This window comes from Lynx rufus, unplaced genomic scaffold, assembly GCF_022079265.1.
Source record: "Lynx rufus isolate CCGP_SWC_20201006 ecotype Redwood Valley unplaced genomic scaffold, mLynRuf1.p SCAF_2, whole genome shotgun sequence".
Lineage (NCBI taxonomy): Eukaryota > Metazoa > Chordata > Mammalia > Carnivora > Felidae > Lynx > Lynx rufus.
In genome coordinates this window covers 72,588,925-72,604,656 of record NW_025814834.1, presented here as the reverse complement: position 1 = coordinate 72,604,656, position 15,732 = coordinate 72,588,925, and the positions used below count along the sequence as shown (strand labels likewise).

General features: G+C 37.1%; 1 protein-coding gene across 8 annotated transcripts in view; it reads left to right on the top strand.

Annotated features, from left to right (window-relative positions):
- Positions 1 to 15,732, top strand: part of MARCHF7 (membrane associated ring-CH-type finger 7) — a 58,632-nt gene that overhangs the window by 920 nt on the left and 41,980 nt on the right. The window lies entirely within an intron of this gene.

The following is a 15,732-nucleotide window of genomic DNA, read 5'->3' as shown; positions in this document are numbered from 1 at the left end:
CAACCCAGTCTCGAATTGAAGGGACTTTGCTAAGCCCCTTAAGTTGTGGTGGCGCTTTGCTCGTTGATCGCCCTGTTTCTTGAATATCGTGATACTTAGAGAGTTGCTTTGTGTTGTGATAAATTTGTATGTTCTTCGAGTTGAAATAGTTGGTGGTATGTATAAAAAACGAACCTGGGGGCGCCTGGGTGGCTCAGTCGGTTGGGCGTACGACTTCGGCTCAGGTCATGATCTCGCGGTCCGTGGGTTCGAGCCCCGCGTCGGGCTCTGTGCTGACAGTTCAGAGCCTGGAACCTGCTTCAGATTCTGTGTCTCCCTCCGTCTCTGACCCAACCCCGTTTGTGCTCGGTCTCTCTCTGTCTCAAAGATAAATAAACATTAAAAAAAATTAAAAAAAAAAAAACGAACCTGTTGGTAGAAGAAGTAAAAATATGGAAGGCACGATTTGTAGAATATTCCCTCATTTTGATGGAACTGCGTAGTGAAGATGAACATATACAAACACGCACCATAAAATACTACAATTATTTTTTTCGTACGTACACAAATAGATAGTAATATACGGGGGAAATCTATCCCGGTAATGGATTCCTCACTAGTGTCGTTTGGCACTATTGAGAGTAAATGTGCCAAAGTGAAATTGAATTTAGTAAGATGTCTTTTGTTTGTTTTTTTTTTTTGTAGCACTTTTATTTTTACTTAAACCTCCCCTTACTCCCTTTCTGTTTACAACTAAGAGGTAAGGTTAAAAATGAATTTTTGTTTTAAAAACCAAACAGTATGTTGTTAACAAGGCAGAAGAAAAGTGTAACGAGATTTTTTTGGTGAAGATAAAGATTTTGTTTCAGAAATGAGGTCAGTATTTCCTTTACAGGTCTACAGCCTTTTGTGAAACAGTTGTGGTGTATGAGGCATTTAGAGTCAGAAGACCTGGATTTGAGTCTTAATTTTGCCGATTTTAAATCTCTTCAGATTTCCTTAAAAACAGCAGTTTTCCTAGAGTTGATGTGAGGACCAAAGTGGATGAGGTCGCCTGTAGTAATCAACACCTAGGGGACATAATACTCTCAAAGTGAATTTTTAATGTATATAAAAGCAATTGGAATTGATACAAGTCCAGTTTATATTCCAGTCAGAATAACCTTAAAATATTACTCTGCCTGTAATTTCTCCTTCCCCCCAGTAACCTGTATTTATATAAATTCTATAATACAAATGTTTTTATTTTTTTAATTTACATCCAAATTAGCATATAGTGCAACAGTGATTTCAGGAGTAGATTCCTTAGTGCCCCTTACCCATTTAGCCCATCCCCTCCAGCAACCCTCTGTTTGTTCTCCATATTTAAGAGTCTCTTCTGTTTTGTCCCCCTCCCTGTTTTTATATTATTTTTGCTTCTCTTCCCTTATGTTCATCTGTTCTGTGTCTTAAAGTCCTCATATGAGTGAAGTCATGTATTTGTCTTTCTCTAATTTCGCTTAGCATAATACCCTCTAGTTCCATCCATGTAGTTGCAAATGGCTGCAAGTGTTTTTAGATAAGAACTTTTTACAGCTTTTCCTTTGCTTTAAATGATGCCTCAGATGTCAGCCTGTGGATATGCATAGTCTTGGCTTTTCTCAAAGTTGGACACAGGGTCAGATGTCTTGAATAAGAATGATTAAAAATTCCTACTTAAATACAAGTGATTACTTTTTCTGCTATGCTGGTAAGAGTGCTTATTTTCCAAGATAAAGTACAAAGATTCCCTTATATAGACATGCACATATGTTCTACATGAAGATGTCAGGTAATCAAGTGAGACCTCATCCGTGGCTCACATGCAGCCAATCTCTAAAGAGCTCTATATCCATTTTACACAACTCTTCATCTGGCTTATGTTCAAGAGTTGCTCACATTTTAATACTATGTTTTAGGAAAATGGTAGTGCAAAATTATCAAATTATGTAAAACATTTTTTGATAACTTACTGTATTCCAGCTGCTAGACCAGGGCTTCACATTACGAGAATGAGCTGGACACCTCATCTACCCTCTACAACTCACAGTTTAGTCATGAGACTAATGTATAAACAACTACTGCTATTATCTTAGTGTAGGTACATAGTAGTACTGTGGGAGGACAGAAGAGGGGTGCTTAATCTTTGGGGAAATTTGTACAGAAAGTATTGCTTGAACTGAGATGTGGAGAAGACTATAGGAGTTTGATAAGGAAACTGCAAAGTCATGGTATCCCGTTTTGTTTTAGGAATGGACAGTTTGTTCCCATAGCTGCAACGAATTGAATGGAAGATGACTTGAAAAACCTCTACTGTTTGAGAAAGTGCTCTGTGTCTTTGGAAATGGAGAGCTATTATGTCCCTAAGACCAATAAAAGTAATTTTTAAGATTGCCTTTACTGACAGCATCTTTCTGTTACTGCAGATAATTGTCAGTAATAAAGAACAGTGGGAAATGCTTAAGTGGAAGGCAGTGAAATGTTTGCATCAAACCTTATTTTTAACCAGCAAATTAAACTTAACTAATTAACTTTTAACTCCTAAATAACAGATTAACAACTGATCCCATTAGGATTACAATGTGAAATGAGTAAGATTTTGAATTACTTGTAAGATCTATTGAATTCACTAAAGCAAAATTCTGTTATAGTGAAATAATTTATCTCCTCACAAATCATTATTTTATAGAAATACTGTCTTTAAAAAGTTGCTGATAGTAAGATGAACCCAAGGGCAAGGGATAAAATTATAATTTGAGAGTTGGCTGTGGTTTAATTTTCATTGATCTTAACTTTTCTATTCTGGTCTGAAGTCATGCCATCGATCAAAGCTGGTTTTTCTTGCTCTCAAGTGTATTTCTCTGTGGCTCTACCAGTTAGACTACATAAGTTGAATACCTGGTTTTGAAATCACCTACTGTTCTCCACCCAGTTTTGTCAACAGTTTTAAAAGAGGGCAACTTCTGAACTTTAAAAGCTAGGTTCTCATCTTTCTATTATTATTGCACTTTAGTATAAAGTGTCTCTCACCTTCCAGAAATAAAAAAAAAAAACTAACTAAAATGGTGGCCACTCTAAAGATTGAAACTTGATATTTACATTTTAATTTTTTTCTTAATGTTTATTTTTGAGAGAGAGAGAGAGAGAGAGAAAATATGAGTGGGAGAGGGGCAGAGAGAGAGAGACACAGAATCTGAAGCAGGCTCCAGGCTCTGAGCTGTCAGCATGGAGCCTCATGCAGGGCTGGAACCCAAGAACCATGAGATCATGACCTAAGCTGAAGTCAGATGCTTAATCGATTGAGCCACCTAGGTACCCCAGCAGATTAAATACATACTTTAAAGGAAAACATTATTTCATAAGGTAGTATATAGACTATAGTCGTTTTCTCGTGAAGATGTTAAACCTTTTTCTGATTATTTTTTAAGACGTGGGTATGTTTGTGTCTTAAGTATCTGTCAGCTACAAACCCAGAGGCAGTTTTTTTTGTTTTGTTTTTTAAAGACCCAAAGAGTTCTCGGCTTTCTGATGTGACCACCCAGTGTGAATGAAATAGCTTCCACATTTCCATGTTCACTAGAACCCATAAAACACTAGGATTTCCCACTTACAAAAAAAAATTATTTTTTCCCCAGAAGCAGATTGATTAAAAGACTATACCAAATAGATGTAAATAATGGAATTATAACTATCCAATTCTGTGAGACTACTGGCTATTGAAATACATTGGTATTTTGTGTGATAACTTTGGCCTTCATGCCATGAATTTATTGTGTAGTAATACTGTGCTCTTGATAATTCACTAACTTCAATTCCCCTAGATATTTAAGACAAATTCTAAATTAGACCCTGTAATAGAATCAGATTTTTCATAGAAACTGGGTACATAATGATAATTATAGCAAAATAGAAATTAGGATGAATTGTGAAGCTTTACTCTGTTGCTGCATAGCAAACCATCTCAAAACCTAGTGGATTAAAATTACTGTTTACTGTTTTACAGCCCTATGTGCCTGTTGGGCAGTTCTGGTTTTGCTAGGGTTCACTTACATACCAGTATTTAGCTGTAGGATTTCTCAGACTGGAAGGTCCAAGATGGTGTCACTCATATTTCTGACAGTTGGTATCAGTTAACATGTAGGCTCTGCTCCATGTCGTCATCTTAATGACATGGGGGTCTCAAGACAGCATTCCGAGAGAGAGAGAGAGAGAGAGAGAGAGGAAGTTGTAAGGCTTACAGCTTTGCAAATCATATGATGTCACTTACACTACATTCTCTTAATCAAAGTAAGTCTCGCAAGACTAGCGCATATTCAAGGGATGTGGAAAATAAGAGTCTGCCTCTTTTGGGCAGACAGGCAACATGATAATGCAAGGAGGTATGCATACTTGGAGGGATTTAGAGCCATGTTTTGTAATTTACCACAGGTTGCTTAGAACAGTTTAAGAATAGGCACTCTTATAGATATCTTGATTGGGATTTGCTTTAAAATAGAGAATGATGGGGTGCGTGGCTGATTGAGTGGGTAGAGCGTAGACCGTGGAACTCTTGATCTTGGGATTATGAGTTCAAGCCCCATGTTGGGTGCAGAGACTACTTAAAGATAAAATGTTAAAGAAATAGAGGATGGTAAAACAGACTATAAGATAGGTCAGATGTTGATAATTATTGGAGACTGTTGATTGGTATGTGGAAGTTTATTGTCTCTAGTATATGTTTGAAATTTTTTATAGTAAAAATTTTAAAGCATACTCAGGTGTTCTAAATGTTTTGTGAAGTGATTTTAACCTTATTTTCTACTTAGTAATTACTAGAATAGTACTTTAATTTTTTTTTTACTTTCTTTTGTGGTCTGTAGATACTAAAGAGGGTAGACCAGTAGTGCTGCAATTTAGGGAATTATTCTTAGGAGTTCTCTAGAGTTTATTATATTTAAAAAAGAAACATGTCTTTCATTTTTAAATAATTGCTTCCCATAATTATAAAAGGAAGAGCAAGTACATTAAAGAAATTTCGAAAACTAAATATAAAGAAAACAAAACCCAGTTAGAGATAACAGGAAAAAATGTTAATAATGCTTATTTTTCCCAATATTTATGTACATACTCCAGTGGGCAAAGTGTATTTCTTTATCCTGTAGCAATTATCCTCCTGTAATAAATCTGCATGACACTAAAAGTCTTACTGTGTTAAAAACAAAGTTCAAGTAATGAAATAGCCAACAGAATGTCTACAAAGCTGTATGAAAATCTTTTAAAGATGATGGCATTGCTCAATAATAGGGGAGTATTTGCTGAATACATATTATGTCCAGCAAAGTTCACCATATGCCTTTGAAGTTGGTACTATTATTATCCCCATTTTGTAGATAAAGAATTAAACATTAGAGAAATTAAGCTTAGAGTCGCACCAAGGACAGACCTCATAGCTTGCATTCTTAACTTTTTTTTTTTTTTAATGTTTATTTCTTGAGAGAGAGTGCGAGTTGGGGGTGGAAGCATAGAGTGAGACAGAATCCGGAGCTCAAATATGGGCTCAAACTCACAATCCATGAGATCGTGACCTGAGCCGAAATTAAGAGTTACTTAACCAACTGAGCCACCCAGAGGCCCCTTAACTACCATATTTCTGCAAACAGTTAGAAATTGGCTTTTGTACTAAAAATTGGGCAATGCTTAATTTATTGTGCTTAGCCTCAGGTTCCTATTTATTTCTATCTTAATTAGTATCTTAATCTTGATTTCTGAAAGGAAAAGTCTTAGGTGTGGGCTGTACTTTGTTACTATAGATCAGGCTGGGGCCTTTATGTTAGTCTGGTTATTTGGTTTTTGACTACTTGGTGATTTTTGACAGATCCTGAACAGACTGTTAACATAATCTTAAGAGTGGTGACAAAGAATACATGCTATTTAAGAGATGCCTTTATAGGCAGAATCAGTGAAAAACTATAACATTATGCTATCATTTCTCTGATCTTAGGAATTAGTAAGTTTTCCAACTTTGGTAACCAAAAATCCAAGCCCTACTTGGTAAACAATTTGTGGTAGTGCTCAAAGAAAACTTTATGTTAAGTAGGGTAATAGGTAGGACTCCTTTGGTCTTAAGTGTTTTCCTATACTGCCTGAAGCTTTTCAGTTTACTTTTTCATAGTGCCCCAAATTCTACTTATTAGACATAATTAGTGGAGGCAAGCACTTAGGCTTACCATATAGAAGGTACAGTGAAATCAAAGGGCAGGGAGATAGCCTATGTGTATGAGGAAAAGTAAGTAGATCAGTGTGTAAGTGATTTAAAATCTCTTATCACCCCAGGCTGCTGGCTGTCCTGTGTTTTCAAAACTATTTCCAATGTGCTTCTAGATCTCTTCCATATATTTCAGGCTACTCATTTCTTTAAAACTCAGCTTGTGTTTGTTTTTTTTGTTTGTTTGTTTTGTTTTGTTTTTTTTTTTGTATACCACTCCCAGCTCCCTGCCATCTATCCATTTACTTTTGGATCCTCTTTAATTTGCCTTGGAGCCAGTGTGTTTCTTTCTGATAACTTGTCCTTAATTGGGGAGAAACTTGTTGGGGGGGGGGGGTGTTTGTTTTTAGCTGATGGTATTTCAAAATCTTCAGTAGCTCCCGAGCCTGTAGTCCATAGCATTAGATTGTGCTCCCTTATTCCACAAAGGTATTTAAATTAATTACTTTCAGTATTATAAGAAATGCAGGAAGATGTTTATGAATTTATTCTTAAGACTAGGCAAAACTAGGGGCGCCTGGGTGGCGCAGTCGGTTAAGCGTCCGACTTCAGCCAGGTCACGATCTCGCGGTCTGTGAGTTCGAGCCGCGCGTCGGGCTCTGGGCTGATGGCTCAGAGCCTGGAGCCTGTTTCCGATTCTGTGTCTCCCTCTCTCTCTGCCCCTCGCCCGTTCATGCTCTGTCTCTCTCTGTCCCAAAAATAAATAAACGTTGAAAAAAAAAAATTAAAAAAAAAAAAGACTAGGCAAAACTAGACAAAGTTTTGTTGGGTTACTAATTTTTTCATCTTTGAAAGTTCTGTTTGTCAGGAACATAATTTATGGGATCCTAAGAGAAAAATAATATACAAATTACTAGTGGTAAAAGCTTCAAAACTATCATTTTTTTTTTAATGTTGATTTTTGAGAGAGAGCACGTGTATGTGCACAGGGGACAGGCAGAGACAGAGGGAGACAGAATTTGTAGCAGACTCCAGACTCTGAGCTAATAGCACAGAGCCTGATGTGGGGCTTGAACCCATGAACTGGGAGATCATGACCTGAGCCAAAGTCGGACACTTAACCCACTGAGCCATCCAGGCTCCCTGAAAACCATTGTATTGTTAAAGTACGAACTCTTGAGCAGAGAACACAAGGTTGCCTTTACAGTATGGATATAATCTGTTTTATGAATTCCCTTTAGCACCCTTTCTGTTCATCTCTCCCATACCATCCCTTTCACTCTGGCACTCAGATCATTTTCTATTTCCAGTTCTTCAACATGCTTTAGCATTTTTATGCATCCTCCTTTTTCTATTATTCTTCAAAGGTCAAGACAGACATTCCCTTCTCTGAAGTCTTTCTCATCTGGAACTTTTGTTTATTTCCAATCAGTGCTCCCATGGCATTTTCAGGTTTTTGTTGTTTTTAAGCAGAATTTTTAGTGAGCATAATATGTTCAGTTTAAGCATAATTTTCAGTGAGTATTGATGTACTTGCTAATTATTCTAGTTGATATTTGCTGGGCTTTCTGACTAATCCTTTGTCACTTTTGCAACACTTTCAGCCAGTATCTCCAATTTTTTTTCTCTCTCTCCTGGTCCTTTCCTTCTGTAATTCCACCTAAACATATGGTAGACTTCCTTAGTCTTCTTTTAGTATCTTTGAAGCCCTCTATTCTATATTTACCACCATCTGTTTTTCTATGCTTCATGCTTGATAATTTTCTTCTAGCCTATTTTCCAGATCCCTGGTTTTTAGTTTTGCTTAGTTTACTGTTAAATGCATCAGTTTTCCACTTTGCTAACATTGGAGCCATATTCATCTGGTTCTGTCCGACTCTCTTATCTCCTAGCGGTGGGTTCTTTTTTCCCTTGTATTTTTGTGTCTTATAACTTTTGTTTAAATGCCAAACATTGTAAGTAAAAGAAAAGTAGAGACTGAAATAAATAATATTTAAGCCTGAATGTGGACATTGGACATAATCCACTTTTATCAGACAGTGTGATGGGTTGTGTTGGTTTAGTCTGTAGTTGGGTCAGGTTTGAAATTTATTATCACTTTATTTACCTTTAGAGTACTCCAGTAGTAGACTGTCACTACATAGTTCTTAGTGTGAGGCCTTGGATACTAGAGGACATAAGTTTTCTTTCACTAGCCTCAACTTCCTTCAGGCCCTGCACATCTAGCATTAAGGGGTCTCTCTATTTGTTACAACTCTCTCAGCAGTAAGCTACCTTTCTTATTTGGAGCAAAGCTTGGGGCAAAAGGAAGTGTACTTAGTTCTGTACATCTTTCTCTAATCTTAGACAAGCTCTCTGTGCCTGGTCCTCAGATTTCTGTCCTTCTTGCTGCCTTCTAGAGTCTAGAGTGCATGCAAAACTCTGCCATCTCCCCTACCCCACCCCAAAAGCAACTGATCTCTGCCTTGTATTGATGGAGGATCTTGGGCAAGCAGGTTTCATAGTCTTTCTGTAGTAGCTACATACAGACCACAGCCTTGTATCAGTTTAGAATCTGTACTGGAAGTACATACCCTTTATTAGCAACAGCCACTCGCACCTTGTACTCCTGCAGGATCTGGAGCATGGACGAGCTTCTTCAAGTTCTCCTTTTATTTTCTTAAACATAGGCAGGTCGTGCATCGTCATGCTGCAGAGAGTAAGACTTTCCAGTCTCCTGTCTGTCCTCATTCTTTGTTATGAGCACTCAGTGGAGGCCTGTGTAAAAGACTTACCTTGTGTTGAGGCTCCCAGAGTTACTAAAGTGTCTTACACTAACAAATATTTGTCTTTGTGTATTTAAGAATTTGATAAATTTTGGCTGTTACCAGCCTTTTTTTTTTTCAATATATGAAATTTATTGTCAAATTGGTTTCCATACAACACCCAGTGCTCATCCCAAAAGGTGCCCTCCTCAATACCCATCACCCACCCTCCCCTCCCTCCCACCCCCCATCAACCCTCAGTTTGTTCTCAGTTTTTAAGAGTCTCTTATGCTTTGGCTCTCTCCCACTCTAATCTCTTTTTTTTTTTTTTTTCCTTCCCCTCCCCCATGGGTTTCCACCAAGTTTCTCAGGATCCACATAAGAGTGAAAACATATGGTATCTGTCCCTCTCTGTATGGCTTATTTCACTTAGCATAACACTCTCCAGTTCCACCCACGTTGCTACAAAGGGCCATATTTCATTCTTTCTCATTGCCACGTAGTACTCCATTGTGTATATAAACTACAATTTCTTTATCCATTCATCAGTTGATGGACATTTAGGCTCTTTCCATAATTTGGCTATTGTTGAGAATGCTGCTATAAACATTGGGGTACAAGTGCCCCTATGCATCAGTACTCCTGTATCCCTTGGGTAAATTCCTAGCAGTGCTATTGTGTTACCAGCTTTTTTGATGGCCTCCTTTGTTTTATTTCTTTTGGAGGGGCTTACCATTCTTTGTATTTCAATTCGTCTGTTTGCCTTGTAGCCTCAGCTTTGGTGGACTTAAGAAAAATGATTTTATAGATTATCTGGCTCATTCTTGATATGTTAGGTGTTGGAATGATCGTCTCTTGTGGCTTTCCATGAAGCAGTGGGGGGAACACTTAATCCCAATTTTATTTGATTAGTTTGACTTTTCTTGACAATATTCAAGCAGAGGGGTGCCTGGATATCTCAGTTGGTTAAGTGTCAGACTCTTGATTTCAGGTCAGGTCATGATCTCAAGGTTCGTGGCATCGAGCCTTGTGTCAGGCACATGCTGATAGCATGGAGCCTGCTTGGGATTCTCTCTCCACCCGCCCCCTCCCCCCAAATAAATAAACTTTATTAAAAAATAAGCAGAGAAAAGTTGGGAGACTAGTGAAATTAATATGTGTACGACCATGCCTTGTGCGTATCCTGGGCTTTGATTTCTTCCACAAGAGTGGTAAAATGAAAATTAAATTTTGGGGAATTTACAAATGCTCCCAGGGGCAGAAGTAGCTTTTGTATCTTCATATCTCTTAGAGTCCCATTTCCCCTTCATTGTTGACCTAGTAATTCCTTATTATCTTGTCAACTTTTCATTGCTCTTAAGAGGATGTTCTTTATATTTCAGTCTAATATTTTTCATTGTTTTGAGGGAAGATTGCTTTGAATAATCTATCAAGAACTTATGATTCTCTTCCATAGCATTTTGTATATTTTTGGTATTTGTATTTTATTGTAGTTATTTATGTATTTATTTATTTTTATTCCATTCACTCCCTGTACCCCTTAAGTATGAGTTCAGGAGATAGGTTTTTTTTTTATATTTTGAGAAGTTAGCACCCCACCTGGCATATTGAAAGTACTCAGGGGAAAAAAAAAGTATTCTTACTTTAAAAAAAAAATTCTTTTTTTACATTTATTTTTGAGACAGAGCACAAGTGGGGGAGGGACAGAGAGGAGACACAGAATCCGAAGCAGGCTCCAGGCTCTGAGCTGTTAGCACAGAGCCCAACCTGGGGCCTGAACTCAAAAACTGTGAGATCATGACCTGAGCCAAAGTCGGACGCTCAACCGACTGAGCCACCCAGGCGCCTCAGTAGTCAGTAACTTTTAAAAGTTGAATGAACTGAAACTAGGAATTTTTTTTAAGGTAGTAATTGGAAATTAACTGGAAACAGTAGGTTAGAGTTCTGGATGCTGAGCCAAAGAGTTTAGGCTTTTCTTTTTAAGGTATTAAAAAAAAGTTTGGTTGGAAATGGTGCATTACTAGTAGAATGAAATACAAAAGAAGGTGTGTGGATTAATGATGAGTTTGCCTTAGACAGATCTTATTATGGTATTTATAGAGACTTTGTTGGTTCACCCAGAGTACCCTTGATGTCCAAGTAAAGTCTTGCTGGTAAACATTGTAAAATTCAATTTTAATTTGTTTGTATTCCAGTGTAAGTTGTGAGAAAATTTTTCAGTTGCATTTAACATGTGATTGTGAAATCTTGATAATTTGCAGATAACATCAAGATACAGAATTACAGAATTTTGCATGTCAGGTGATGACATGGAATTCTTTTAGGCTTTTTATCTGAACTAAGAGAAGGTGTAAGGAATTATTTTTGCCACAGAATAGATTTGAATTGTGCTGTTTATAGGTAGAAAACACATTTTTTTTTTAAATCTAAAGATATTTTAAAATGTTCAGCAGGTCACTGGAAAACATGAACTTGTTTTAAAGAGCTCTTCAGGGGCGCCTGGGTGGCGCAGTCGGTTGAGCGTCCGACTTTGGCTCAGGTCACGATCTCGCAGTCCGTGAGTTCGAGCCCCGCGTCAGGCTCTGGGGTGATGGCTCAGAGCCTGGAGCCTGCTTCCGATTCTGTGTCTCCCTCTCTCTCTGCCCCTCCCCCGTTCATGCTCTGTCTCTCTCTGTCTCAAAAATAAATAAAAAAACGTTAAAAAAAAATTTTAAAGCTCTTCAGAGAGTTTCTTAGGAAACCTAGCAGAATGATATTATCTACAAAAAAATAGTCAATTTTTCTAGTAGCTAACAAGTTACAGGTTTATGAAGTGAACGTACTATATAAATTGTGGAGTTGATATGAACGCCTGTATTCCACTCCTGTTGCTTATGTCAGTCATTATTAAAATGCCTCAAGGTGAGGGTACACTTAACAGGGTAAAATCACAACTAATTAGGTAAACTAGCAGCTAAATATCTGCTCTAGAGAATCTTCACCTAAGAGACCTCTGATTTCCAAAATTGAAAAGTTCAATAAAGTAAAACTCTCAAATTGATCAAAAGATTTTTGTGGCTCGTTTCCTTCTTTCTGCATTCAAACCAAGTCTGGAAAATGGAAAATCAGCCCCTTGGAGCTAGCAGTGCTTCAGCTTACTAGTCAAATATGGTGATAAGGAACATGAACACATAATGTGGGTAGACCCGTGATGCCTAGGACTTGCATGGGGCTTAAAGAGAGTATAAATTGTGTTGTGGAAGTTTCATAGTAGTCATCAGTGCTATATGCAACTTCAGTAGGAAGGTATTCCAGATAGTTACATACCCCTTCAGCTCACGCTCATGCTCTGCTCTCCTGACTTCACTTATAAAACAGGAGTTCGAGGATGAAATTATCAAGAATTTCAGTGTGTCAGCATCAGAGCTTTCAGGGTCCTATACTTGTGCAAAGGTGTCTCACACCTTGGTGATATGTTTATTTTATTACCATACAGAAAGAGAGCTGTGTAACTCTGGAATCAAATCTAAAGAAATTTAGATTTAAAGGCATAATAGTGTTAGAAAAACCTGAGAAACTATTACACTGACCGTTGAGGAAAGATTGTACACATGAACTTTCTTGTGCTGTACTCTTTAAGTTTTGGTTAAAGCTTCAAATACCTTTTTTCCGATAGTCCATTCTTGTTTACACCTTTATTTTATAGCACTTTACAACAATTTAAGTTATATGGTTATTTATGTGGTTTGTTTTCTACCTGTCTACAACATCTTCTTAGTCACTATCTCAGTGTTCATATTCGATGTTATCCTCTGACCGCATACCTTTGTTTAGTGTTAATGTGCCTAGCACACACACTAAGCATCTAGGCTTGAAAAGATGCCTCCATAATACTTTGTATGTGGTCTGGTAGCAGTCCACATTGTAGGTGGTCTGGTAGAAGTCTTCCAAGGACCTGCACATTTTATTTTTTTCTACGGTTTTTTTGTGCTTTCAACCTACATCTTATGCAACCAAGTTATGTAAGTTTTCTGGTAACACCTACATTGTCAGAATTCAATCAATTTATGTAGAGGAGTTGCCAAAAATAGTTTTATGCAGTATAAATTATATATCTCAGAGGACTCTGCCTCTTTGCCTTCTCCCAAGAGGTTTGTTTTGAGCAGATTTCCTACTAGGTTAGTTTCATTCTGCAAGTAAGTCTGCAAGTAAGAATTGGTATAAATACAAAGTAACTATAAGGTATGATTAAGAAGCATAATTGTTAAAGAACTGGCTGCAGGCCTGTATCTCTTAAAACAAAATTTGTGTCTCTATACTTATCACAAATATAGTCCCTTGTTTAGTATTTTTTAAGACTTCTTAATAAAATGATAAATCTGGTACTTGTTAAATCATTTATGGGTTTTTGAATGTCTGTATTTAACCAGTGATATTCTTACTACTAATGCAAACCTTCTTTAAAGGTCAAATTCATAATCCTCTTTAATAAAATTTGTGTAGTATAACGTAAATGGTTTATAAAAAACTGAAGGTAGAAAAGATTTGTTAGGTGACTGTATGCTTTATTATACAAACCAGGCCACTTTTAAGACAAACCAAGGACTATTAATAGTTGTCTTGGGATAATGAGCACAAATTAGGACTTTTCTGGCCATGCCAGGCAAACCAGGAAATATGGTCATCCTACTTAAAAGGAGAGAAGTCTTTTGCCCCACCCTTCATTCCCAGTCTCTTTCCAAAGGCACTGACCCTCAACTTTTTAGCTGTTCTAGAATTTATCTTCATATTTCTAAATAATGTGTTTATACGCTTTAATAATTTTTCACTATTATATGTATTTTTCCTATTCACCCTTGTCTTCTCCAATCACCTGTATTCCACAGCATGTTTGTAGCAAAATTATTGATTCAGTAGTTTATGTTTACATTATTATAACTATGTAAATTTTAAGGTTCACTTTGCCAAACACCCCCTTTTTTGAAAAATAACTGTTTTCCTAACAGAAAACTAATTTTCCATTTGTTCTTTGTGCTCAGCATTTTTTTCCCAATTTTTTTTTTAAGTTATGTATTTATTTGGGGGTGGGGGGACGAAGGGAAAGGGGGAGAGAGAATCCCCAAGCAAGCTCAGCGCTGTCAACCCAGCTCCATCTCAGGAGCTATGAGATGATCTGAACCAAAATCAAGAGTCGGAGCCACCCAGGCGCCCCTCCCAATTTTATAATGGTCTCTGACACATGCCAAAATAGTTTCCTTATGATTTCCTCCACCCCCCTTAGAACTTTGCTTTCATTATCTGGGATCCTGCTCCAGTCTGGATTAGCTGTTCCCTGTGCTTCCTATATATCTTTGGAACTGTTTCCTGTGTTCTGTGTCTGGAGTTTCTTTTACTTAAATTTCCTGGGTTCCATGTCTGTTTCTTTACACTCTCATTTTTCTAGGATATGTTCTTCATTTAGCTTCCTTTGACTTTTTTCTTGTTTTTTTTTTTTTTTTTTATCTTGTGTTAAAGATCTTGAATGTCTGAAAATGTGTCCTATTCGCCACCTTACACTTAGTTGCTAGATTGGAATTCAAGGCTAAACCTTTTTCTCAGTACTACAGGCAATTGCTTCATTGTCTTAAGCGTTTTTAAAGTTGTAATTAAGAAGCCAGTAGGGGGTCTTCCCTTCATTTCTCGTGTTCTCAAATTTCAAGATGATAAATTGTGATTAGTGTTGGTCTTTTTTTCTTTGATCCTGCTGGGTAATCTAGAGCCCTTTCAATGTGGAGATTTATATCTTTAAATTAATAGAAAGGTTCCTATTTCTTTGGTAATTTTTCTTCTCTTTTCACCATGGTTAAGTCAGATGGTAATTTGCCTGGTTAATTCTCTTAATTTAAGGTTGTATTTTCTACTTCTAGGAGGATTTCTCAATTTATTCTTAATAGTTATATTGAATTTAGATTAATGTATCACATTTTTTAAAAAGCATATCCCATTTTAAATGGGCCACACAAGATTTTTATTATCATCTGATTGCTTTCTTAAGGACTGTTATTTAATGAATAGATGTCTTTTGATCCCTTTGAGGACGGTAGTTATCTCCTTTACTTAAATTTTCTTCAAGTTCCTTTTTTTTTTTTACTCTGGTCTCTCTTTCAAATTGGAAGATTTCTTTGGATACTTACTTAGTGATCCTTATTGTTTATCTGTTTGAAGGAAACACTAAAACTGTTTAGAGAGACGCCTGAGTAGCTCCATTGGTTAAGCATCCAACTCTTGTTTTAGCTCAGGTCATGATCTCAGGGTTCTAAGATAGAGCCCAGATTAGGCTCTGCGCTGGGCATGGAGTCTGCCTAAGATTCTTTCTGTCCCTTTCCCTCTGCCACTCCCTCACTCCAAAAAACAAAAACAAAACAAAACAAAACAAACCCACTGATTAGAAACTCTTGGTGACTAGTAGACTTTGCTGTGGAGTAGGATGTTCATGTGGCAAACTAGCTCTGTAAGGGGGGGCAGTCCAAATGTCAGTGTCCAGAAATCTTACTGCTCTGGTGTTTTGTTTGGTGATCCAACAGTAAAAATCCCTTAATTTTATGGCAATATTGTAGAAATAGGACCAGGAAAAAGTTCTCAGGTCTCAATATTGAACATGTTTAGATTTTGTTTTATTTTTTTTTTTACATTTACCCCTGTAAAGATGATTGTATGCTTAAGTGAGGTGGATTGCCTGTGAAATCCTTATTCTGTAGAAGCCTTATTCCGACTTTTGGAAGAATGAAGCTAGGGGAAGAATTTGGAGTTTTACCATTCCAGCTACAGATTTTAATTCAGCTCACTTTC